At 41.7% G+C, this 24776-nt stretch overlaps 1 protein-coding gene across 2 annotated transcripts in view; it reads right to left on the bottom strand.

Moving 5' to 3' along the window:
* The window catches only part of numb (NUMB endocytic adaptor protein), a 419433-nt gene that overhangs the window by 375058 nt on the left and 19599 nt on the right, over window positions 1–24776 (bottom strand). For both annotated transcript variants that reach the window (XM_071598371.1, XM_071598372.1), the window contains exon 2: window positions 1069–1116. The gene's annotated coding sequence lies outside the window, so the exon portion shown is untranslated. The remainder of the gene's footprint in view (window positions 1–1068; window positions 1117–24776) is intronic.

Here is a 24776-nt window from a genome sequence, read left to right as displayed (position 1 = left end):
CCAATTGGGGGCCCTCTCCAGTCCTGCTCGACTCTTTTTAGGGCCTTGGCCTATGAGAAATGACGGTACATCCACGCATATACTGGAGCCTTTTTATTTCGGCCAGGTCGATTATGAGCAATCTTCATATCGAGGGTGTCGTTGATATGGACGACATTGCCCGGATGGGATGTAGATGCAATAGCCGATATATGGCGTCAGCGATATAATCGAATGCTATATGGCCGAGGTCGCTGGTAATGGGTGATATTACCAAAAATTATCGTCGGCTCGACATGCCGTCACTACATCCATGCACTATCGTATTTTGTCCCGCGGCCACGGAGACCGTCGCTGATGGCGCCTCCCCTGCGGCCTCGCAGAGCGAATCGGTCGACTGGATTGACCCCCGAGAGGTGGCAATATAAAGGAGGTCAGCGCGCACCCCCATTGACCCAGCATCCCGCACGCTGCTACCGTGGAGGGCACCGTAGCATCCGCGCTCGCTGCTACGTAGAAACGAGCTAGCTTGCGCCAAGCATTGCTAGCCACAAATCGCAATATTCCCTCGACATTCAAAAGGTTATGAATTAATACACTTATGATTTGGGCATTTCCCTGGGAAAGTGGCTGGGCTGTTTCTTGTAACACAGGAACACATTCTGCACAAGCCATTATGATATGTTGTCCCCCCGCCACACGCCCTTGCGGCGGCTTGCGGGGTATTATGTAGATGTAGATATGTTACACATGCTCCGAAATAGTTCAGCAGGATACACTGAACACCTGAAAAATTATTCAAATAACCCAATTCAAGAATTATGGGAATAAAATAATCATCGCACGAAAGAAAAAGTTCAGCAACAAATACGTTTTGAACACTACCTTGGACGTTAAAGAACTGAATAACCGGTATTGTATTGTACTGGTCGTAAATTGCCGCGGCCGGACAATTCCCGACCTCCGCAGTCATATCGCTCTGAAAATATAGCACTTACTCGTGATGAATTCCTTCTCGGCGGACACCACGAGATGGGAAGGGGGAATATGTACCCGCAGTTCGAATATGATTGAGCTTCACTTGCTTACCTGTTGCTCAGCAGCCTCGCCTCAAGCAGCTTCGATGCCGGAGAGTCCCTGGGCGAGAAAGAGAGGGAGAAATCTCGTTACATTGGAACATCTTCGTATGTCGACAAGTACAAATGTAAAATTTCAAGTAAACACACTCAAGTCTCCTCCCGTTCATCTTCCAACACGCAAACGTCCTCCTCCCTCGCCTCCCACCGTCTTTTCCTCCAGTTCCATTGCTGGAAAAACTGGCAAAAAACCCCAACCTCCCCACCCCATTCTTATATTATGTACATGTACGAGACCACATCACCTAAATGATACCTTGATATTGGCAGTCTTACATTGAAGTCATGGACCTCTCAATCTAGTCCAGCCTACCAATGTACATTCGTATTGTCAAGGAGGCAGTAGTATTACCTCCCTTCATCAGCGATAAACTTAAATGATTTCCACCTTTCCAAACCCGTAGGTCATGAACGTCAACTTCGTGCTTCCAGTGCCTTCCAATCAAGGCCTTCCAATCACGCCTTCTGTCCGTGCAACACGATAAATACCTCACAAAAACATTACAAACATCAAATTACAGCATTTCGCTTCCTTAAGTGCGAGCGAAAGCAAACCTCTCCCTTTCCATTTAATTCCATCGGTCTTAGGTTGTGTTTTATGTTTTATCTCTGACTTCACTTTCCCGATACTTTTCAAACAGATCACGAATTTAGTTCTAATCTTACAATATCACCACACCTAAGAAGTTATTAAAAAACTGTACATTAAGGAATTTATGACGTAAAGTTACAATTAAAATATACATAATCTTCGTTATTAGAATATTTATATAAATCCAACACACATTATTACATCATCTTGTAAATAGAAATTATGAAAAATAAGTAAATGGAAACAGACCGAAACCAGGAGGTTTGTTTCGTAGAAGCGGAAAAGGCGTTTGAGCGGATTGGGTAGAATTGATGTACTTATTACGGAAAATAGGAATAGATTGGAGCGACAGGAGACTAATTCGACACCGGTACGTTTTAGACTGCCCAGGTACGAGTGGGGGATGGAGAGTCCGGATGGGCAGTGTGCGGAAGAGGTGTGAGGCAGGGTTGCCCATTATCACCGATACTGTTCAACTTATGAGTATGGAGGAAATGATTAAAGAGGCATGGGAAGAACTGGCGGTAAGAATGAAAATCGGGGGGGAATTCGTAAAATCACTTAAGTATGCGGATGACCAAGCTCTTAGTGTGTCAGTGAGCCAATGGGTTGCAAGAATTGCTTAGTGAATTGGAAAGCCAGAGTGATGGGTATGGGGTGAGAATATAATGTAAATTAAACATAGATTACCGGTTTTCGATAAATAGGAAGGCTATGATGAACATTAAAATAGGAATTAATAAACCAGAGCTGAGTTGCGATAGTTAACTACCTCGGAAGTGTCTTGTGGCAAAATGTTCAAGGAGGTAGGGACATAAGAAGCAGCATTAAGCAGAGTAGCTTTACCAAGAAGTGAATTCATAACTGAGCTGTTCAATAAAGAGGTTATGAAAAGATTAGTGAAAACTTAGGTGTGGAGCGTGGTTTTGTAGGGCTCGGAAACGATGAAGCAAGGCGGTTGGCGTACGTTGGAAGCTTCTGAAATTTTGTTGGGGAGAAGGATGGAAAGAGGATAATGGGTGGATAGTGAATAGATTTAGTACGAGACATGGTGGGCGAGGAGAGGGGATTGATGGGAAACATCCAAAGGAGGCGGGGAAGATGGATGCAGAGCATTTTGATTGGTCATGGGGTGTTGGAGACTGTGAAAGAGGGGACGATGAAGGGCAAACGAGGAAGGGGGCAGAAGGAATACGATAGATACGTATGTTGGATGGAATGAAGGGAGGGAGGGAGTATGCTGAGTGGATGAACAGTTTATTGAGGTGTTGATTTTCGGGTTTTGGCTTGTTCCGGAGAGGCGAATAAATGTAGGAGTGAGCATGGAGTCTGTATCCATCGAAATCCTACATTGACAAAGTAGATTGCCAAAGAATAATCAATTGCATAATCACATTAAACACTTCATCAAAATAAAACCTAATAAATACGAAGCAGACATTCTTTTTAAATGAAAAAATCGAGTCATCAGCAAATTAGTACCATAAAAGTAGGACTATGAAATATAAATTTAAAAAAGTGTAAAATAAACTAGATTAAATTGCAAAAGAAAATAGATAATTTTTCATGAACAATTTCAAATCTTCCCATATTAATGAAGCCAATAATGTTTAAATTAACGATGGTTATGATTAAATTAGTTAGTGATTGAAACGAACATCAAGAAGCTATACGTGCAAATACAATATGAAAGCTCAATACGCATACATATATATGTACATCGAACGGAAATCATTATTAGGTCATTTTTTGTAAATAATATTTCCTTAAAGCGCATTGTTTTGCATATTTAAGGTTCACAAGTATCTTTTAAATTTGTAGACCTACTACATCCATTCTTTTATGTAAATCAACGCGATACCAAATATCAACAACAAAGTAAACTATATTATCAAACGAAACGAAGAACAATTGTGAGCGATTCTGAGGCTGCGCTGCCAAGTCAATCGATGAGGTAGCAAATCTTTAAAATCGGGAATAATAAAATTGTTGGAAGATAATAACTGTTGATTTTTCTACAAATCACCGAGAAAATATTCAAATTTTTTAAACTCAAAAATGTTCACCTTTCTGGGGAAAATCCAAAAGTTCTCATCGCCCATAAGTTCCAGTTTTTTTCTCTTTTAGGGCATCTTATCCGCAGAACACCGCACAAGACGTCACAGAAGTAAGTGGCGGGGTGTGGTACGGCGTCGGCCAAGTACGGTATGCACAACTGGCAACAGTTCATAAAAATATTTGAATATATGAATATTACCTCATGAACAAAAGGACTCGTCAACATACACTCATAGATGAGACTATTGACATCATCCAATAATTGAATTGATCACTAAATGCTTTTGTTCACAAAAATACGATATATTCGTGTGTCTGGGTTCGACACTGTTACGTTTGCGTATCGTGCGAGAGGGGCACGAGGGGGAATCTTGAATCCGTCTGTGACGATATCCATCTCTCTCTTATTTGCGCTTACACTCTTCTCGTGGAAAATTTGAACCAATCAGGCGGATTTCCTCTTAACTTTTTCCAATCGTGAATTAATATTTTCTCTAAGCCCATTCATTCATTCCTTGTTGAAGGGAAAGGACATGCTTCAGCGAACTTCTTGCAAAACCTGCTACCTACTTCAGCTTTTCAACCACGGCCTAACAGTGAAATTCCTGTACTTTGTTGTTGCTTAAGTGATAAGAGTTAAATATTTTATTTCTATATTATTATTTTAGAGTTTTTATGGCTTAAGTGTTTGCATGTGTGTGGGGTGTAAGTGTTCTTGCATGAATGTATACCATGTTTTCTTTGTGGATAGTATAAATTTGTGGCTTTTGCATGCGGTTTTTTTTCTCTTTCTTAATTACGGGTGTTGCCCTAACACCTCCCGCCAGTAGATGAGTAAATGTAATGCTTAATTGAACAAAAAGTTTAAGTTCCATTTCCCTATCCTAATATACCGCTACCGTTTTTTTAAACTGCGTGCTGTATTGTTGCTGAAGTGATAGGTGTTAAATATTTTATTTAAAAATTATTCCTTCAGAGTTTTTATGGCTGAAGTGCCTACTTGATCTTTTGCGTGGAATCCTAACAGTGGGGGTGAGCGGATAGTTGCGCTAATGTTTAAGTGTATTAAAAGTTTAAGTTCCATTTCCCTATCCTAATATGTTGTACTGCTACTGTTTTTTTAAAGCATTTCATTCCGTGTCCACACCAGCTTAAAATCTGAGCAAAATAACTGATATCTCCAAGCATTTGAAATAGTAGGAAAGTAGCAGGAGTCAATTCCCTTCTTTATTCCCAGGAGTTTTAGTCTTAGGATTGTAGGTTAGCTTGCACTTTTTTGGGCAAAAACGTTGGTTAGATGGCTCTTTGTAGATCTCCTGTTGCCAGACTCGAAGCGTCTCTTAGGGCTCGTATCGCCGCCTTGGAGAGAATGGCGCAGGGACTAGAGGACTTCTCTCTGGGGGATAGGGTTCGGGATGGGAATTCGAAAGCCCGCCGTGCCAAAAGGGCGGCACAGCTGCAGGGCTGTTCGCTCAAACGTTAGAAGTGGCTGGTCGATCGCAGACCTATCTCCTGTACCATTCCCCAATAAAGAGGTATCGTCCCTCTGTGTATTTAACGACTGCAGGGTTATTTCTCGGGGTAAGGGGAAGGTAACGCTGCGGCGGGCATTGAAGTCTGTGGAGATAGTCCCCATCACCATCTCAAATAGGTACCAGGTGCTGCCGGGGATGAGTACCATCGTATCTACAATCCCTACGCCTACTCCGAGGATGCTGTCTAGGGTAACCCGTCAGCGTACGGGAAGGGAGGGAACTATTATATTAGGTAGTACCAATGTCCGGCGTATGATGTCTCAGTTGCGCCGTAGAGTCCAATGGGAGGGAGATGTTGGATCGTGGTCCTCGTGGTGCATACCGGGTTGTGCGATTCCCCAAGTGACGCAGGCGGTAAATACGGCTGCATGTGGCGTGGGTTTCTCCAAGGTGAGAGTACAAATTGTTGCATCTGTTGGGACAAACGACGCTACGCACCGCCCATCCGAGGAAATTATGCGCTCTTTTGAGGAGCTTAATTCGGAGGTGAAGCGGGTCGGGGCGCAGTTGAAAGTCGCTGAACAGTTAAATCAATTGTCTCGCGAATTGGCTGTGGTTTGGAAGGGTTTTTGTCGCGGAATTGGAGCGGATTTTATTGATTTGCCTGGCCTATCCTCGGATCGCATCGGGGGCCTCTCAATCTTTCGGGAGTACATACATCATACGAATGAGGCATCGCAGGAGGGAGCGAGAAGGATACACGAAAATACGACGCGGGAATAGCATTGGTGTAAGCGCAGAGCGTAGTTCATCGTCTGGGAAAATAAATAATTACGAAATTATCTTAAGAGCTTTCGGTGAAGAGCTATCGTCGTGAAGCAGATTTGTGAAAAATACTGCAATGAGTGTCATAGTGCGCCATCTATTAGTTTCACTACAAGCCATGTGATTGAATACAAAAGCATTATCAATATTAGCGACGAATCTTCTGCACATAGACGAATACCCTGCGAATGGCCAAAAAGGTTTATGGCAGGAGGTGCTATTACTTGGTTGTAATGTTTAGAGATAAGAGAGATGAAGGGTGTCTAAGGTTAGGAAATGGGAAAAAATTCACTTAAAATCCTTTAAAAGATGTGCGTGGTTGTGCGCATTTATCTATACATGTAAGCAGAAAACATAGTTTGAAAAATGTTTTAATATTATTCACCACAGAAGTTCTCGGGTATATTAAAAAGGAGGGAATAAAAATGAGTCACAACCACTAATACAATAGGACACTGCCAAACAAGGACAAGTCATGCAGAACTGGGGAGCAGGGAAGGGGAAATTCTAGTAATCCATGGTCACGCAACTTACGTTCCATGCGCCTGACGCCACTGGTAGAAAATATGCCAACGCTGCTGTTGGCGTCACCTCCGAGGATATGCACGAGGCGTGGAAGGGGGGAGCGCGAAAATACAACAAATGACAATTAGGGAGTGCTTCAACATACATATATACTACGTTGGATGTATTTCAGTCCCACTCGGTCAATCGGGAAGGAATTTGCCAACAAAACATAAGTGTAAAATACATGCTTAGAAGTAAAACTAATTATTTTCCAGACGTTCAGGGTGGCAAATGGCATTCTTGTTAGCTCTAGCCCTCCGGTAACCATACCGTAGTGTCCGCGGGAAGAGGTCCTTGAGCCTGCTAGTTCTGACGTCTATTTATCGAATTTTATATTCATACTCCAAATGATCAATTGACGTTGGAATACGAATAATTGACGAGACTTCGGTATTAGATAAATCAGCACTGAATTTATCTAATACGTTCAACCTAACATTTGATCATTTTGTTCCAATACTAGGTACGTCTGTCGTTCAATTAATCTTTGGAAAATCCTAGAGATGGCGCTTGTAGTATCGGTCGATTTAGACAATACATCGAACTGGTGCTAGGATTGTGGATTAGAACTGGCCATAAGTAAACGCCCAGTTTTTCAATTTTGGAGCCGAAGAAGTGATGAGCAGGACATAAATAGAGGGTTCCGTGCTAACTACCATAGATCAAATTAAATATTTAGCGGTGGTCCGAACATCACGCCTTCCATGGGGTACACACATCAGTAGAATATCCGGATCCGCCTCAAAGAAACTCAACTTCATTAGGCGGGTTGTGGGGAAATGTAACGAGAACGTTAACATTGGGTGTTATTTCGATTTAGTTGGAATAACTTGGAATACGCAGCAAGTATTTGGGATCCTTGGGAGAAATCTTTGCTACAAGAATTTGATAAAGTTCAGAGAAAATCCGCCAGATTCTTTAAAAATTGTTACGATTGGATGACGACTGTTACAGGTCTTCTGGAGGAATTAGGCCGGGAGCCGCTTGAGATTTGAAGAGAACAAGCGAGACCGACTAAAAGCAAGGTTAAGAACACTCGAGTTCACCTATTACACCAAGGGTATTATTATGGCCCCACACACTATTTGGGCAGCTTTGACCACAAAGATAAGATAAGGAAGAGAGAATCCACTACAGATTGATAAAAATATTCGTTCGTTCCCCGGACACTCAAGAGTCATAATAAGAAATCGAATTACAAGCGAGAACAAGACTAAACACTTCGTATCAGGTGTATTCGTAGCTGTGCGTATGCTCTTGTGTATACTAGAAGCTTGTATACATATGCATTTGCCTGAGTGTAAATAAAAATAAGTTTTGGAGATATACTCCAGGACATATACAAATATTACAGATATAATATTCGTTCGTTAAACATGATACACATAATCTTTCTTTCCTTGGACGATCATGAATCATTATACTCACAAAATCGAAGTCAAGATCGTTCCTAATTGGAACCAGATTAAACGTCGCTTAAGTGAAATCGTAGGTGCATGCACTTGATATTTTATTTGCTTAAATATACACATGTGCAAGAAAGTGAAATAACTGCATGAATATGTACGTCTTCATGGTTGTGCATTAGCATATTTTTGTAGTTATTTCATGTGTTTGCATGTTACTTTTACGGGTTGCGCCCTAGCACCCCCCACCACACGTCCTTAAGGTGGCTTGCTTGAGGTATTGTGTTGATGTATATCTCCATTGGTTGCACCTCACTCTCACCTTCTAATTGCATTACTGTACATCCTGTCTGATAAAATCCTAGCTTCTTCAAGGCTGACCCGCATATTCTTATAATATGTGTCCCTCACGAAATGTTTGATTTATTATTATTTACATTTCGTTACAATTAGGCAAGGGACCCGGTGGCAACGGTCTAATGATGCAACCTCATAATGCACAAGATGAACATATATGAAACAAAATGCAATTAAAAAAATGACACTTAAAGATTCTCGAAATTCCCACCCGCACCTGTGTCATCACACATGGCCCAGATGCACACTATTAAAAGCAATTGTGCCTTCCAACATCACAATCCGTACAAAAGCACGCACTGTTCTAAGTGTAACATCCAAGTCGTCGCATTTGACCTGTCCCGAGTTACTTCACTCGGACCAATTATTGTATAATGTAAACCTTGGTGATCCCTTTCTTCTTTCATTCCAAATTAAGGACGGACAGGAAAGGATGGAGTTTGGAGAGAAAACCGACGACGGCATTAGCCTACTCTTAACGAAAGGCACCAAGGGGTCCGCAGCTTAACGTCCCATCCGACGGACGGCGTACTCACTCAAAGTGCCCTCCACAAAGCACCTCAAGTAGAGATCGGGATACCACTGAAAAATATTGAACACTGCCGGGATTTGAACCCGGGCCCTTTTGGTAGGAAGCCAATACGGTAGCCACCGCAACATCTCGATCCCCGTTTCCCACTTAATTCCTTCTATCTTGCCTTAGTCTCTTCTCCGTTCAATTTTGTTTTTCCTGTCGTGTATATTATAGTATATTATAATCGGGAAACTACTGAAAAATTTCTGCCGCCGCCGGGATTCGAACTCCGGCCCTCCGGGTGGGAAGCCAGTACATTAGCCACCGCACATTCCCGATCATCCTCCCTTATTCTATCACGTATAATATTATAATATATTTTCCAAGTGTATTCTGTGCCAGCGCTGAGAATTTCTTACTAGAACGATGGCGGTACGTATTTTAATTTCTAAACCTCAGTTAAGTTATCTTTATTAAATAGATATGTTTTTCACTTTTCCTTAATCGCTTTCACGAACTTAGTTTTCATTTCCACTGATAGAGCTTTAAGGTCGCCCATGTCCTCTGTTATTTCCTCGTTTGTATTTGTCTCAGAGACTGCAGTCGCAAACATGTCGAGTATGCTGTTCTCTCTTGTCAGCGATTTAACTACTTGTTCTAACGAGAATTTGGCGAATATGTTTGGAATTGTTGGGCATGAATTGCAATTTTCTTCTGGTTTTCTCAAGCAATAGTACTCCAATCGGTCGCCGGCAAATCGTCGTCGTGACTATGCCACGTGAACATCGGGTCATTATTTGGTGATCAAGCTTGGAGAGATCATGGAGTGAGCTTTAGGTTCCTATAACGACGTCTACATTCACCCAAATGCTCCTACCAGATTCGCTTATTTATTTATTACATATTATCCTGCAAGTCATCCCTATGGTGTGTGGCAGGGGGTGGACGAATTTCGACACCAAATTCTGTTCCCCCCTAGCGTGGTCGGTCAACGTTATTCTGATCTCCGGGAAAACTGAAATCTTCAATCTATCTATTACACACTTAATTTCTCTGATTTTATTTACATGATCTCTCCTACCGTAGTACAATGGGGGTAATAATACATTTTCAACATAACTGCTAAAGAGACCCTTGCAATTTATTCAAGAGCTTCAATCTGTAATTTAACCTTCGCCCCATGAGTGATTCCCACACTACCTCCTCTAATAATTTTGAAACGCTACTCAGTTTATCATAAACACGTTTCGCAAATCTAGCTCTTATACGATCTAGCTCTTATACGATTTACGCGATCCAATTCGGCAATCAATCCAAATTCATGACAATCCCACATACTAGCAGCATTCTCTGAATAATGCCTAACCGGCGAAAAATAATATGGTCACATTTTCCCAGCACTCTTCTAATAAATCTTAATTTGTTGTTAGATTGTCCGCATATTCCCCGTACATGCTTCATCCAGGAGGGGTCGACAATGAGATCAACGCCTAAGTATTTAGTCGAGTCTACACTTTCCATTTCTGTGTTCTTGAACAATGTGCGTTCGGGAGGGAACTACTACCATTACAAAATCATCACTATACATTTTTGAAGTTTAATTCTAATTGCAAAATGATGCATCAACGTTTTATAGCATTAATGTCATCTAAGATACTTTATGCTACGGAATAAGGATATCTCTCTAAATGACTGCGTCGTCGGAAAATAAAAATATCTTCATATTAAACACGTAGTTTATAATATCCATGAGATTTCATTTGTTTTATATTTTGCCTAAAATATTATTTAAGAAATGTGGAAAGGCTTTTTGTGAATTTTAACTCTTAACATAACAGTTTCAGACCTAACTTTGTGGAAATCCTTAATGATGAAAGGTAGAAAAAGACACTTTGCACATGATGGCAATATTTCACACGACCCTAGTTTCAGAGCTTCCCCTTTGGTCAGTAACATCCTAGTCACATTTTCTTTAGATGATGTATGCTTGATGTGGAATCATCCCATGCGGAACACCTTGAGGTGGCCTGGAGGATATCATGCTGATGTACTCAACCGAAATACCACAGGGAACGACGCGAGGGTGAAGCGATTCTCTCAAGTCCTAGGGGACTAGGGAACGCATGCAAGCGTGCGGCTGTGTCCTCAACCTCCACCCTGAATTGTTATCCCTACTCCGCTTTCTCCCCACCCTCTCGCCCGTCCCTTCATCGTAACGGTCCACTCGCGGTAAATTCCTTGTCTATGCCGTAGTTCCCCCACCTCCCCCGAACTGTAAAATTATTCTCTTAATTTGATTCGCCCTAAGAGGGCATATTAAATTCTACGGAATCATTTCCGGATATAAACGTATCGCCCAAACGATGATGCATTGGCTACGGAAGGAAAAAAGGAACGTCAAGAGAATTCTCAGTGACGGTGACAACATCCAAAATTTACCCTGTCCCTAGAGACCCGGAATAAGTTTCTTTGATTCAATCCTAACATAATGTAACAACAAATTAAAATGAATAATTTTCAAGATCGAAATCTTGATGGAAAATTCATTTAAAAAACAGCTAGTAAGCATTATATAGTATATCAATGGTAATCTAGCAAAATCGCTAAAAATCAAAGTACAGTAATACAATCGTGAGCTACCCTCACAAGTAGATATAATGGGATAAAACAACAACTGTAAGGAAGTACCCACACTTCCCCAAGTTGAAAAATATTTTTTAACAAACAGGTTTCAACGATTTATCGCCATTACTTAAACACATCCACGATATCATGACAAGAAATAATCGAAATAGGTTGAAAAAAGATATATCTAGATGGACCAAATGAGTAATGAATACGTCCATAAGGTAGCCTTTACTAACAAATATTCGATTCCTCACTCGTTCACTCGGCATTACTGCGACGTGGTAAGTGCATTTCACTCAGCAATAAAAATATTTGTACAATAACCTTCAATTAATATTTTATACCAAAAGATAAAGCTCAAATTATTAATACCACAAGTAAAAATTATAGAGGTCGATTACATTACAATTATTATTTTACTTCCGTTGGAGGCCTCGTCACCTATGGCGGATATCCGTTGCATTTGACTAGATACAAATCCAGCCATCACGTAAGTCGAGGGTGAGGGGTAATGTGACTTGTATGCTCCCAACCATTTTCGCCAGCGCCTACCGATAACCGTCTTAGGGTTGTTGTCGCGAATAGTGCGCGGGAAAAACGAATGCTTGCAACTATCCGTTCGGCAGTCTCTCTTATTTTTTGACAATTGTCTATCCTACTTAGATAATCAGAGTACTTAATATTCAACGTCGGATGTAAAACCACACGACTGGTACATTCTTAATACGTTTAATCTCGCTCCAAGTCTTCGCATATCTAAGGGTTCCCATCCCAGATCTCGCAATAAATGTATGACGCATTGACGTGTGACGCATTGTGTTCTTACGTGCGAATTTTTAAATTCAAAAAACATTACGACCACCCACGTAAAACCCACAAACAAACAACTGTTTCTTCACTTCAACTATTGCCATCCTCTGCACACTAAAAAACATGATCCCGTATTCTCATTTTATCCGTGGCCACCACATCTGCAACAGCTCTGATTTCCTAAATAAGTTCCTTTTAAGGATTCATGCCTCTGTTATCCGAAGGGGTTGCCCGGACGCCGAGCTACACTAAAAGGCCGATTGTTATTATTATGGGCATTGGTTATGATATTATATATTACACACTGTATATACACGTGTGTGCCAATGTATATATATAGGCAATACCGGACCAATTTATCCGCACAGCTGCAACTGGATTTAATTCGCATTGTAGGACCTATTATGTACGTGTGCAGTTTCTTCGCCACGGTGAGCACGCGACTTTGCAGATGCTTAGGAAAAATACAAGTCGATTGCGGAGAGCTCTGAATCCATATTTCCTGTTTCCCTTGGATTACACCAAACAGTCCCCTCTCTTCCCCCACCATGCATAGCACTTCCTCGTTTGTTTTCTTTCCCGCCCACTTCACCTTCTCCATTGTTCTCCACACCCACATTTCAAAGGCCTCATATACATGTGTGTGTGTGTGTGTGTGTGTGTGTGTGTGTGTGTGTGTGTGTGTGTGTGTGTGTGTGCGTGCGTGCGTGCGTGCGTGTGCGTGCGCGTGCGTGCGTGCGCGTGCGCGTGTGTGCGCGTGCGTGCGTGCGTGCGTATGTGCGTGTGTGAGTGTGTGCGTGTGTGCGTGTGTGCGTGTGTGCGTGTGCGTGTGTGTGTGTGTGTGTGTGTGTGTGTGTGTGTGTGTGTGTACATATATACATAAAAAAACCAAAAATTTAGAAAGATTTAAATTTGATGTAGAATGCTTAGCATATAAGCATTCCGCCACACACCCCAGCGGTGACCGGCAGTTACCATGCAGACAGATAGAAGCTGAGGGTGCCCAACGGCGTCACCCGGAAGAGAACCCAAGCCCACCCGTCAGCAGTTCAGTTGTCTACCCAATGTAGTACTCTGCTCCGGAATCTAGAAGTTATTTCGAAGACAATCACCGCATGTACGTATTAAAGACACTGAAAACTATCTCTGGAATATTCTTAAGTTCGTAATGCTGAAACAAATGTATGTCGAAGAAGAAGTCACAGAAATGCATATCACCAGATTAAGTGATGTAACCCTTGGTCGGCACACGAGCGACGCACAAAAAATGAACAAAATGTATCAACGCCTGCATTTCTTAGATTGAGCTAAATGGATTTTTGCGATGTGGATGGTGAACGGCCACACGAAGGTGCGCTATTCCAAAAGATGAGAAGGGAAGATGGGATAACATTTGATCCGTTTGATTTTCAAAACCTTTACTTTCACCCGACAGCTGGACAACTATGTACAGAGTTGAGTGGAGTGTTCATCTTCACACCGGAGTTCCTGCCAATCCCTTGACGCCGAGAGCGAAAGAGCCCCGGGGATTCCATCTTCCCTCTTTCGTCTATTTCAACGCATTTAGGAATGGATGAAATGCCACATGGATCCACCTCCCCTCTACCGATTTTTTCTCCATTTTTATTCATGGCCGTTGAATAACCAGCACCATTTCCGAAAGGGTAGATTCTCCAAGACACAACTGGAGCTTTTTGACCATGACATCCTTAGTACGGGAGAGAGCAATGTTCCAGTGAACTCAGTTTTCCTAGATTAAAAAAAAGCTATCGACAAAATACGTACATCGGAGTGAATTACTGACAAAGCTAAAAACCTGAAGTGTAGATACAATACCCTGTGCTGGATTCAAGAATTTTTAAATGGACTCGCAAAAAGTGTGCTTAGAGCATGGCATTAGCTCTATTGCAGGAAAAGTCACCGTAGGTGTTCCTTGGGAAGTGTTATCGGAACTCAGTTATTTATTCTCTACGACATCAACTCCGCCGTTGATAGTAAGATACGTTTATTTGCCGACGATGCAGGTGCTTAGAGGGATATCCGTAATCCTGAGGATAAAGTAGCTTTAGCAGATGACCTTTACGCTAAACAACGCTAAAGCGACACATGTCCATCAGAATTAAGCTTAAAACAGTGCGTAGTGATGAATTTTTGGAAGAAGACCAAATCCCTTTCGAACGCCAACTGCATCGGGAACACCGAAATGGAATGTGTACACTCGATTAAATACTTAGGCGTTACCCTCACTCACGACTTCTCCTGGGTGAAACATACGAGGAATACGAGAACAACCTAACAAAAAATTGTGTTTATCAGAAGAGTACTGGGTAAACAAGATTGAAAGATTTTGAGAAATGTTACATTACGCTCATTAGGCCTCATTTAGAATATGCTGCTACGTGGTACATGGCATCCTCATGAAGTTTGATTGATTGTTGAAATGGATAGCGTGCAGCGTAGAAAGGCAATTTTGGTAAAACATTATGCCAAACTGAGTAGTCAACATCGTTTGAGGATCAACGTAGGTTGGGTGATAACTCACGGAGCGAAGGTTAAGTCACTCATTAAATATCTTGCATTAATTGGAAGGCTGCCTCTTTAGCGATGCTGTTGAAAATGTATCATAAGCCCCATCGTTCTATGGTAGGAGAGATCATGTAAATGAAATTATAGAGATTATGAGTGGAATAAATAGATTTAAGATGCCCATTTTCCCTCAAGGGATAAAGAATCAGAATAACGTTTCCTGGCCGAGCTAGGACGGGAGTAAAAGTGTTTGTATCAGAAGAGGCCTGCTATGTAATCACTCCCTGCCACCTACCATATTTTTCAAGTTTGAATATTAAAAAAAATCACTGCGGGACAAATGAAGGAATATGGTGAATGTTGCTATGATTCGAACTTTAACTCTATAATGTTCGCCATCGAAACTGCGCAGATGAAGTCTTTTCAAGGGGATCGAGATGGTGCGGGGGATAACGTACTGGCTTCCCCCCCCTGAGGGAGCTGGTTCGAATCCCGGTGGTGTTGAATATTTTTCAGAGGTATCTCGATCCCTACTTGAGGTGCTTTGTGGAGGGCACTTTGAGTGAGTACGCCGCCCGTCGAATGGGACGTTAAACTGTGGACCCCTTGGCGCCTTTCGTAAAGAGTAGGCTAATGCCGACGCCGGGTTTCTCTCCACCCTTCATCCTTTCCTGTCCATCCCCTATGGCGCAAATGACCGTAGCTGTCGGTAGCCTCCCCTAAAAACTACTACCAAGTGTCTTCACGGAGGAGAATTTTTTTCTTTGCCAAATGAGGACGTTTTATTGAGTTCTTCTCTGAACCGGTGCGCTAACGACGCATAATATCCTCCATTTATCATTTTCCTTTTTTGCAAGTCATCGATGGAGATGATTCGGTGTGCATCGCAAAAAACAGTGGCCATCGTCGAATGATTTCGCCGTCTTCAATTTCTCTAGAAACCCTCCGTTTCGAGTGCTCCTTTGTCTCAATAGGGTATCAGTGTATCCATGTCTTGTCCACAGTTAGATATCGGCGTCTGGGTTGCGACGGAAAGGCACTGAACCAACCTCAGAATCGATCACACGATTACGTTCATTCTCTATCGAGAGCAAACACGGCAACCATCTTGTTGACATTTTTTCATGCCCAATTTTCCGGGCAAAATTGAAAACACTGTTCCTTGAGATATACCTGTGGTCTCGGCTATTTCGTGAACTTTGATTCGTCCATCAGTCATGCCATATGGTGGATTATATCAATCATTTCGGAGGAAGCCATGGCTACTGGACGATGCACATCATTTGTGGATGTACGGCACGTTTAAACTCATTTAGCCCATCGTAAATAGTCGCATACACCGAAGCAGATGTGTCATGAACTTCATTCAACTTGGCTTTGATCTGTTCCCGTCTTTCTGCATTATAAATAGAGTATTTTAATCACCGTACGCAACCCATTTTTTCCATATTTCTAAATAAAGACTACGAAAATGTAACCCGGGATATATATAAGGACTAAGTAAAATCAAACCTTTTCCGATACAACGAGCGTCATCTCAAGGCTTTTCTACGGAATTATTGAAGGACCTACCTATATGACATATATTAATAAATTGTACGTAAATTGACACTCCGACAAGTTGGTGTAATACTCGTATTTCGCATGCGCAATCTTTTTATTGCTATTTTCAAGTAGCAATTGCCACGGCTACTTGAGCAAAATGTAAACGAGAGATGAAGAAGTTGATAGCATTAGAGATTTTCTGTTTTCCAAATTTTTACAACCATTACCGAATTTTATTTTTGCACGAAAATAGACATCGTCAGTGCCTTCAAAAGAAAATTGGCCAGCGTATTTTCAGAATAGCACGAGGCGTTGTATGTTTTCAATGGTGAAACTGCGAAAATCGCCTATGATTGTAACATGGCAGGCATTTTGGCAGTTTCCTAATTTTTCGATGGCTCTCATTGTTTCGTGAAGGCATAGGCCGTGGGGATGTCCCCCGTGAGGCGAGGGACACAAACGCTTCATCAGTGACCATAAAACCACTCACTCCCTCTCAATCGCTCTGGCCCACGGTACATGATACATTCCTGAATATGTCCGTATATCTCCGCATCTCGAACGTATTGCGTCGTATTTCAATCCCGTACACCGTATCAAGGCTTCAGTTTCCTTCCGGGGGAGGAGAGAGAGAGGGGGGGAACATCGAACAATTGAATATCGACTCCACCGGAAATTTACGCCTACCGCCTCGTCGTGCTCTCCGGGAAAAGATGAATATCCCCGCGCGGATTCGACATACGTACTCTTATCGATCGATCCCCTCCCCCCGAGTCACTCAACCCACCCACCTCGTCCCCTTCTTCCTTCCTTCCTTCTCCCTCTTGCCGCGACGCATTCCTGGCCACCATCTCGAGGGGGCGGGCAATACGTGGTCGACCCGGCCGCCCTTCGATCTTCGCCGATCGACCTTCCCCCCGCCGAGGAATTGGTCTTCTTACCCCACGCGCAGGCAAGTGGACAAACGACGACGTATTCCCGAGAGGCTGCGCTGGAGTTGAAGAGCTTTAAGCGGATACATTAATTAATAACTGAAAGAAACTCAAAGCAGTGTGCACTTAGAAATCTTAATGCATGACAATCCTCTTCTAATAGTACATCCTATTCCTCAATGTACGTATTTATGTGCTCACAATATTACGACTATTTTTACTTTGAGGGAGAGGAAATATTAATTCCATTTAAACGATCAAATTGCCAGTTTTCTTTTTCTACACAATTCTGAATCTACACTAAAATACTTAAATTCTTTCTGCTAACTGCTACCAAACATGCACCACCCAGTAAATGTTAACATTACTCGATAAAATGCTAGAAACGTTAACAATACGTCCAGTATTATATCAAAAACATTTTAGAGGACTGATTGTAAAAAACTATATACTTTTATTATTTTTTTTATTCACAAGATCAGTTTTTCACGTCGATAATATTTTCCGACTGTAAAAAGAACTTTATATGCAAGCAATATTATTGCTTCGGTCATAACGACAACAAAAGCATATGCTTTCCATCTATTTCGTCGCCTCTGCCATAAAAATGTAGCAATTGGTTTTTTTGCTCAAAACCTTAGCCTTCCATACGTAAGCTCCTCACGATTTTGACGATGGCAATGCCCTTAAAATGGGCGTTCCTTAACCGCCGTCGGAAGGGCCACTCCAAGCACGCTAGCTGCGGGTCACAAATGCGCCAAGGCTACATCATCATTTCCTCCAAAAATATCACTTAAATTGAGTCTCACTCATACATACGCACGCCCAGTAATCTAGTCGCATAAATTTCAAATGTAAAGACCCGTTCGGTGTGATTCCACGCCACGGCAACACAATTACTGTATCCTGATATACCAATTCAAATTTCTGCTCGGGGCATTAAGTTTATTAGTCATTTGCACAGCAGCTATTCAAGATCAATTGAGGTTTTTGATACAGAAGATATCTTTCGCGTGGAATAATTAAATAGAATTTCATCTTCCACAAAAATAGTTCCAATAGGTAAACTCAATAAAGGAAACTGACTGTCCAATCTTACACAAATTCTATTACATCTCTATACATGATGTGTGAGCTATTGGCTGTAAATTTGAAGTTAGGTAAATTCCTAAAGCTAATAATAAAAAAACTAGAAAGCCCCAATATCGTTATTTCGGTCAGCCGGTGACCATCAACGGGGAGAGGTAAGGGCTTGACAGCGAGAAGACGTCCTGGCCGAAATAACGTAATTGGAGTTTTCTCGTTTTCTTATTATTGGCTATAGGAATATAACAAACTTCACGCCTCCAAAGATGATAAACATCCGAAAATGCAACTGAATGCTTGGGCCATTCTGTAGTCGACCAGATACGAATGATTGAAACCTTCCTGGGTTCGACTCGAGAGATGATCTCCTTGATGCGCGGTAAGGGGAAGTAGGGGAGTACAAACGTTCGTCTATTGCAAAATCTCATTTTAAATTATCAAAGAAAAATACCAGTTACGGACGCTCAAAATGATCTGAAATGTACCTTAAAATATCATAAATTACAATTATACGTAACTATAGAATTGTGCCTTTAGATGAAATCAATATTATATGAGGGACCTAAGATATTAGAAAATTTGCGTTTTTGGCATCCGCCGATAAACCCAAGCTTGGACCTATCGAGACCATAAGGCAACAATCAAATCAAAATATCATATAAAATTAATGTTGAAAAAATTATTACTTCCTTAAGTATTAACCCACTCTGAATTAATCAGTCTAACTATGAAAATATAATGCTTACTATCGACACGTGCGATTTGCACTAATTGATATGTTTAAAAATGTACAATATTATGCCGAATGTAAGTATGTGCGTATGAATATATTTTAATAAACTTGATTTTAGAAACATCCCTACGCATCGCAACTCGTCCGAAGATTCGAAACGCGCCCATCCTGATTTTTCAACGATTCGATAAAACGTCGGCGTTTGGTCGTCATGGTCACCGCGTCACTGTTATTCGCCCGCGAGTCGATGCGACTTTGGGGGCTCCGTCACTATCGGAAAACAAAATGGCATCGCTCTGGCGCAACTTCATTTACCGAGAGTCCAAGGGGCAAGTGGCCGTGAAGGAATGCGAACGAAGGTAAATCTAAGTAGCGGCGGTATCCACTTTATATCGCAACTCATAATTACATATGGTGCCCATCATTCTTTTCTTGTCGTGCACTTACAGGAGCCCAAACGGGTTGACAGGTTCAAACAGCATTGACCATTCAGCATCCAGACTTGGCCGTCAGGATCGTGATTGTTTTCGGCCGTTAGTTAGCGTGGAGTGAATCATTTTGGTTCGCTGGCACGAGCATGGTATTTCTGGACGTGGATATCGCGCTAATCGATCCACAACGTCCAACGTATTATCGATCGAGGAGGGCTTTCTGTGAAGTTCCACGTCATATCTGCACGCGTTCTATGGGAAATTTTTGAAAATGATAGGGGACAGGAAGGCATCTGCTTTGCGACGGCATAATACCGATGATTGAAGCAGCAGTTGAACGAAAGAAAGGAAGAAGGAAGATTGGGATGTATGTAAATAGATACAAGGAAAAGGAGATTAATACTCTCATATAGATAGACGCTCAGGATACAAAATAACTGCAAAGAGAGAGAGAGAGAGATACGAGTCCACCAAAGAAGAGATGTAGGAGGAGAGAAAATTGTAGAAGTGAAAAATTTCATACTATATTTGTTATCATTTGCAGCCAATAAGACCGATGAGAAAATTCTCTCTTTCTCTTGTTCCTTCCCTTCGTGGAAATGAGAAATATGCATGCGCTTTTAACGTGCGAAATAGATCAAGAAGTGTGCTTCTCCATTTGGCTGCTCTCCTCCCTAAAACGTAACAATGTTTCCACAAGTCGCGTGTGATTGAAGGTCTAGTGAGCACCTGTGGTTGGTCGACTTCCACACAGCACATGAGCGGGGGTCACCAAGCACGCCACCCTGCGTTCTACAGGGGTGATACGAATTCCATGCCCACACGCGCGCTTTGCACTCCGAATTCCTTACGTTCCCCCGACACTCACTCAACGTGAAGCGGCCGGCCCTGGGCTCCCGACCCCTGCTGCTGGCCGTGGTTAGAATTGGATGGGAGTTCGCGATGGCATCCCCTCCTCCCACCCACCACCTTGACGCTCAACCCTTTCAGTGGTCTCTCCACCCTTGCCCACCGCCGCCTCACTCTTCAGGATTGCGCGACTGCATATTGAGAGGTGTTTCTTGGGTTGAGACCTTCCACTCGATGTGACAAAACTAAAACAGTATATCCTACTCGTATTTATATGAAAATGAAATTGTTAGAATTTTGTACTCGTGGTCATTAACGTAATAAATAAACTTTTTCATATCCGCTCCAATAATTATAGTTTCATTTGACTCGACATGTTCGACGACATCCTCCCGTTGGCTAATTAAATGTTATGATCACTTTGCCTCCTCGGGTACACACGGCGAGTGCTCTTCGTTTCTCATTTTCCTTTTACAAAAAGGAAACATCTTGCTCTTGGCTGAGCAATATTCGTTAACTTTTAAATCTAGGAAAATTTTGTTTAAAGTGTTCCCCATGAATGAAAATCTCTCGCACTCTGTTGCACAATATGAGATGCAGGACCCACAGCTGTCAACAGTCTTGTCTAAACATCCTCATTCAACGCAACAAACATCTATCATTGTCCTCAAAACCCCTTAATGCCTTTCAATACTTTCTCTTTATCCAGGATATTTTAAAAGTCATCATTAGTCTTCTTCTCCTACTTACTTATATAGTATATACTAGAATTTGAGTTTTAATTGAAAATGTATAACTAGTCAGTAAAGGTTCGGAATGAGATGCGACGTTTCATATGCTAATTAAAAATACATGTATTTTTATCATATATATATATATATATATATATATATATATATATATATATATATATATATCTATATAATAAATGTATTTTTAATTAGCACATGAAACGTCACCTCTCATTCCGAACCTTTACTGAGAAGTTATACATTTTCAATTAAAACACAAATTCTAGTATACCTGCCTTGATATTTGAATCCATTATTTTTATAAATGTTTACAGATTGTGCTAAACTAAAGTATTGTTACCAGTATTCTACAATTACTATGGTTTTACTACAATGCAATAGTTCTGTTATTCGCTCTTTAAATAAAGTCAGAATTTATAATATCTCATAACAAAATACGACGGTATGACTGAGAGAATCCAGACTTCAAAAAATTATATATTTATATATATATATAGAAATATGATATATAATATATATATGGGTCACAGTAGTCCAGGGGGTAGAGCGTTGGGCTGCTGACCGAGGGTCCCGGGTTTGATTCCCGGGCAAGGCACCTGCAGCTCCACCCAAGCTATGTGATTTTTTGGGTACCAGATCTTCCTGGGAAACTATAAGCGGCACAGGGAAAGCAACTGGCCCCCCTACCCTGATGTGTATGTATGTATATATATATATATATATATATGTATATATATATATATATATATATATTTATATATATATACATATATATATATACATTCAAACACAAAATCCCGCCATACGGCGAACAAATATTCATTCACATGGAAATAGATATAAGGAAAACGGATAGGAACACATATAAATATAAAGGACGAACACAATAGAGGTGGGGAAGGCGGAATGGAACGGATCACAAGAGTAAAGAGTACACAAGAGTAAAAATATTTCCTTGACCGGGACTCGAACACCGGATCTTTCCACTTGCCGGGCGGATGCTCTTATGTATATTAAAATATATATATATATATATATATATATATATATATATATATATACATACATTTGGGATATGAAAAGTATTTGAAAAATTACATAGTTTGTGCACGAAAATTTTTCCCTAATATTGACTTCGGATCGTTCTGAGCAACCTCAAAAACATAAACCTACAAAATTATAAATCAACTGGACTACCTTTATGTTTTAATGTAATCATCATGTTTTGTTCATTCTAAACCACTCTGTGAAGGCCACTCGCAGGCTGTCCCTCCCACGGGGACACCTCCAAGCCAAGTCTCTTCCCATCTCGAGCCATCACCGAAGCAAACCTCTTCCCCAAAGGACACCCCTAATCTACCACGCCTTCCCCTTGAACGAGGGCTCCCTCGACCCGAAAAGAAAGGCGCCAACTCGTCTGCGCGCACCCCCGAACGATCTCTCCCTTCCGCCGACTCCCCCAAGCCATCAGACCGTTTGACCTCAGAGTGGAAATGCAACGGTTAGACGTCAGGCCCCTGCTAACACCGGGAACCGCACCCGCTCGAACGTGAAGGGGCGAATAAGGGGTGGTATCCTCCCCCACAAGGTCTTCCCCGACCCTTGGACACTATCAACCCCTTCACCTCCCTCAAATTGCAACCATCGATTGCGATTTCTCACATTTTGGTTACGGTTAACATCCGATGTCATTTTTTTTCTCAGCAGCCCTTGCCCTACCAACTGCCATCCCTCCCACCCCCATCTGAACGATTGAGAATAGCATTGAGACGTGGTGCTTAGGAGGAGTTGAATTTACAGAGGGACGCCGCGGGAATTAGATGACACTCGTGGGTTGGGAAGATGTAGGGATCAGTCGAAATGATATCAACGCTCAGGGTAAGTTAACACCCACGCTGGGAAAGAACGAACTGCCTACCATCACAAAAGAGGGCGATGAGTGGTGTGTGTGTGTGTGTGTGTGGAGACCAATTTAATTACAATAATGTTCATGTGGCTGCGTACGAGGGAGTTCCTTTTTGAGAAACGAAAGAGCTAGAGGGATCCGACGAGGGGAGGACCACCCGAATAAGCTGTCCCTTCGGCTTGGTCGAGTTCAATCAGGCTGACGAGAGCAGGAAGGATGGTGGAGAGAGTGGGACTTCCCCCGGAGGGAAAGGGTGAGAGATACGTTACGGTAGTGTATAAGAGAGAGATAAATTATTAGGGTGGTGGATGGCGGCAGATCTAGGACAATGTCACAGAGGGAAATGGAATCAGCATTTTAGCTGATTAGAAATTTGGTAATTAGAGTTTTCACCCAAATCTCACCGCGATAGCTAACTGAATGTTTTCTTCTATCCGATTTCCGAAATTGGGACTTCACATTTCGGCATAGAACGGCGAAAAACATTAATCAATATACATCCGGGTATCGATTAAATTTCAGCTCGCATACATGTGTACTGTATGGGCATATAGGAACTAGCGTCGGAAACAGCGCCGTATTTAGAGATCATAGTCAAGAAGTACTTAATCGACCAAAAGGCTCCCAGTGACTGGAAAATAGCTAATGCAACACCTAAGTATATTTCAAAACGGGGACAGGGAGGGACCCATTATTACAGACCTATTTCCCTCACATCCATATCGTGAAAGGCCATGAAACATAATTGTTAGTTCGATTGTGAGACACCGCGACAGACAGGAGGTATTGATGAAAACCCAGCACAGTTTACGTAAGGGTAGATCCTGACACACAACTTGCTCTTTTTGTCCACGATATCCTAAGTTCAGGAGAGGGCAATGTTCCAGAGGACTCCATTTTCCGAGGTTTTAAAAAAAGCTATCGAAAAAGTACGTATATCATAGTGAATCACTCACAAAGCTAGAAACCTTAAGTATAGATACATCCTGCACAGGATTCAAAAGTTTTTAAATGGAATCGTAAAAAGTGTACTTAGAGCATGGTATTAGCTCAAATGCAGGAAAAGCCACCGTTGGTGTTCCCAGGGAAGTGTGATCGGACCTCAGTTATTTATTCTCTACGTTAACGATATCAACTCCGCAGTTGATAGTAAGATACTTTTATTTGCCGACAATGCATTCGTATACCGTGGTATCCTCAGATTACCTTAATGCTGTACAACTTTGGTGGGACACCTGACAATTAAAATTAATTTAAAAATAGTGCATAGTGATGAATTTATGGAAAAAGAGCAATTTCCTCCCGAATGCTTACTGTATCTGGAACACCGAAATAAAATGTGCAGACTCGATTAAATACGTAGACGTTACCCTCACTCACGACCTCCCCTGGGTGAAACTATACGGGGAATATGTTGACAGGCTAACAGAAAATTAGGATTCATTAGAGGAGTACTTGGTGAATGTGATGAAAAGGTTGAAGAGAAATGTTATCTTTCGCTGGTTAGGCCTCATTAGAATATTCTGCTAATATATGGGATCCTCACGAAGTTAGATTAATTACCGAATTGGAACGCGTGCAGCGTAGAGGAGCAGATTGACAAAACGTCGTTACGACACATTGAGTAGCGTTTAAAAATGATTAGAGGGTCTAGGTAGGTTGAGAATAA

Source organism: Hetaerina americana, unplaced genomic scaffold (genome assembly GCF_022747635.1).
Source record: "Hetaerina americana unplaced genomic scaffold, ioHetAmer1.1.p SCAF_10, whole genome shotgun sequence".
Lineage (NCBI taxonomy): Eukaryota > Metazoa > Arthropoda > Insecta > Odonata > Calopterygidae > Hetaerina > Hetaerina americana.
Note: the sequence above shows the minus strand (reverse complement) of the source record. Positions and strands in the feature narration are given on the sequence as shown.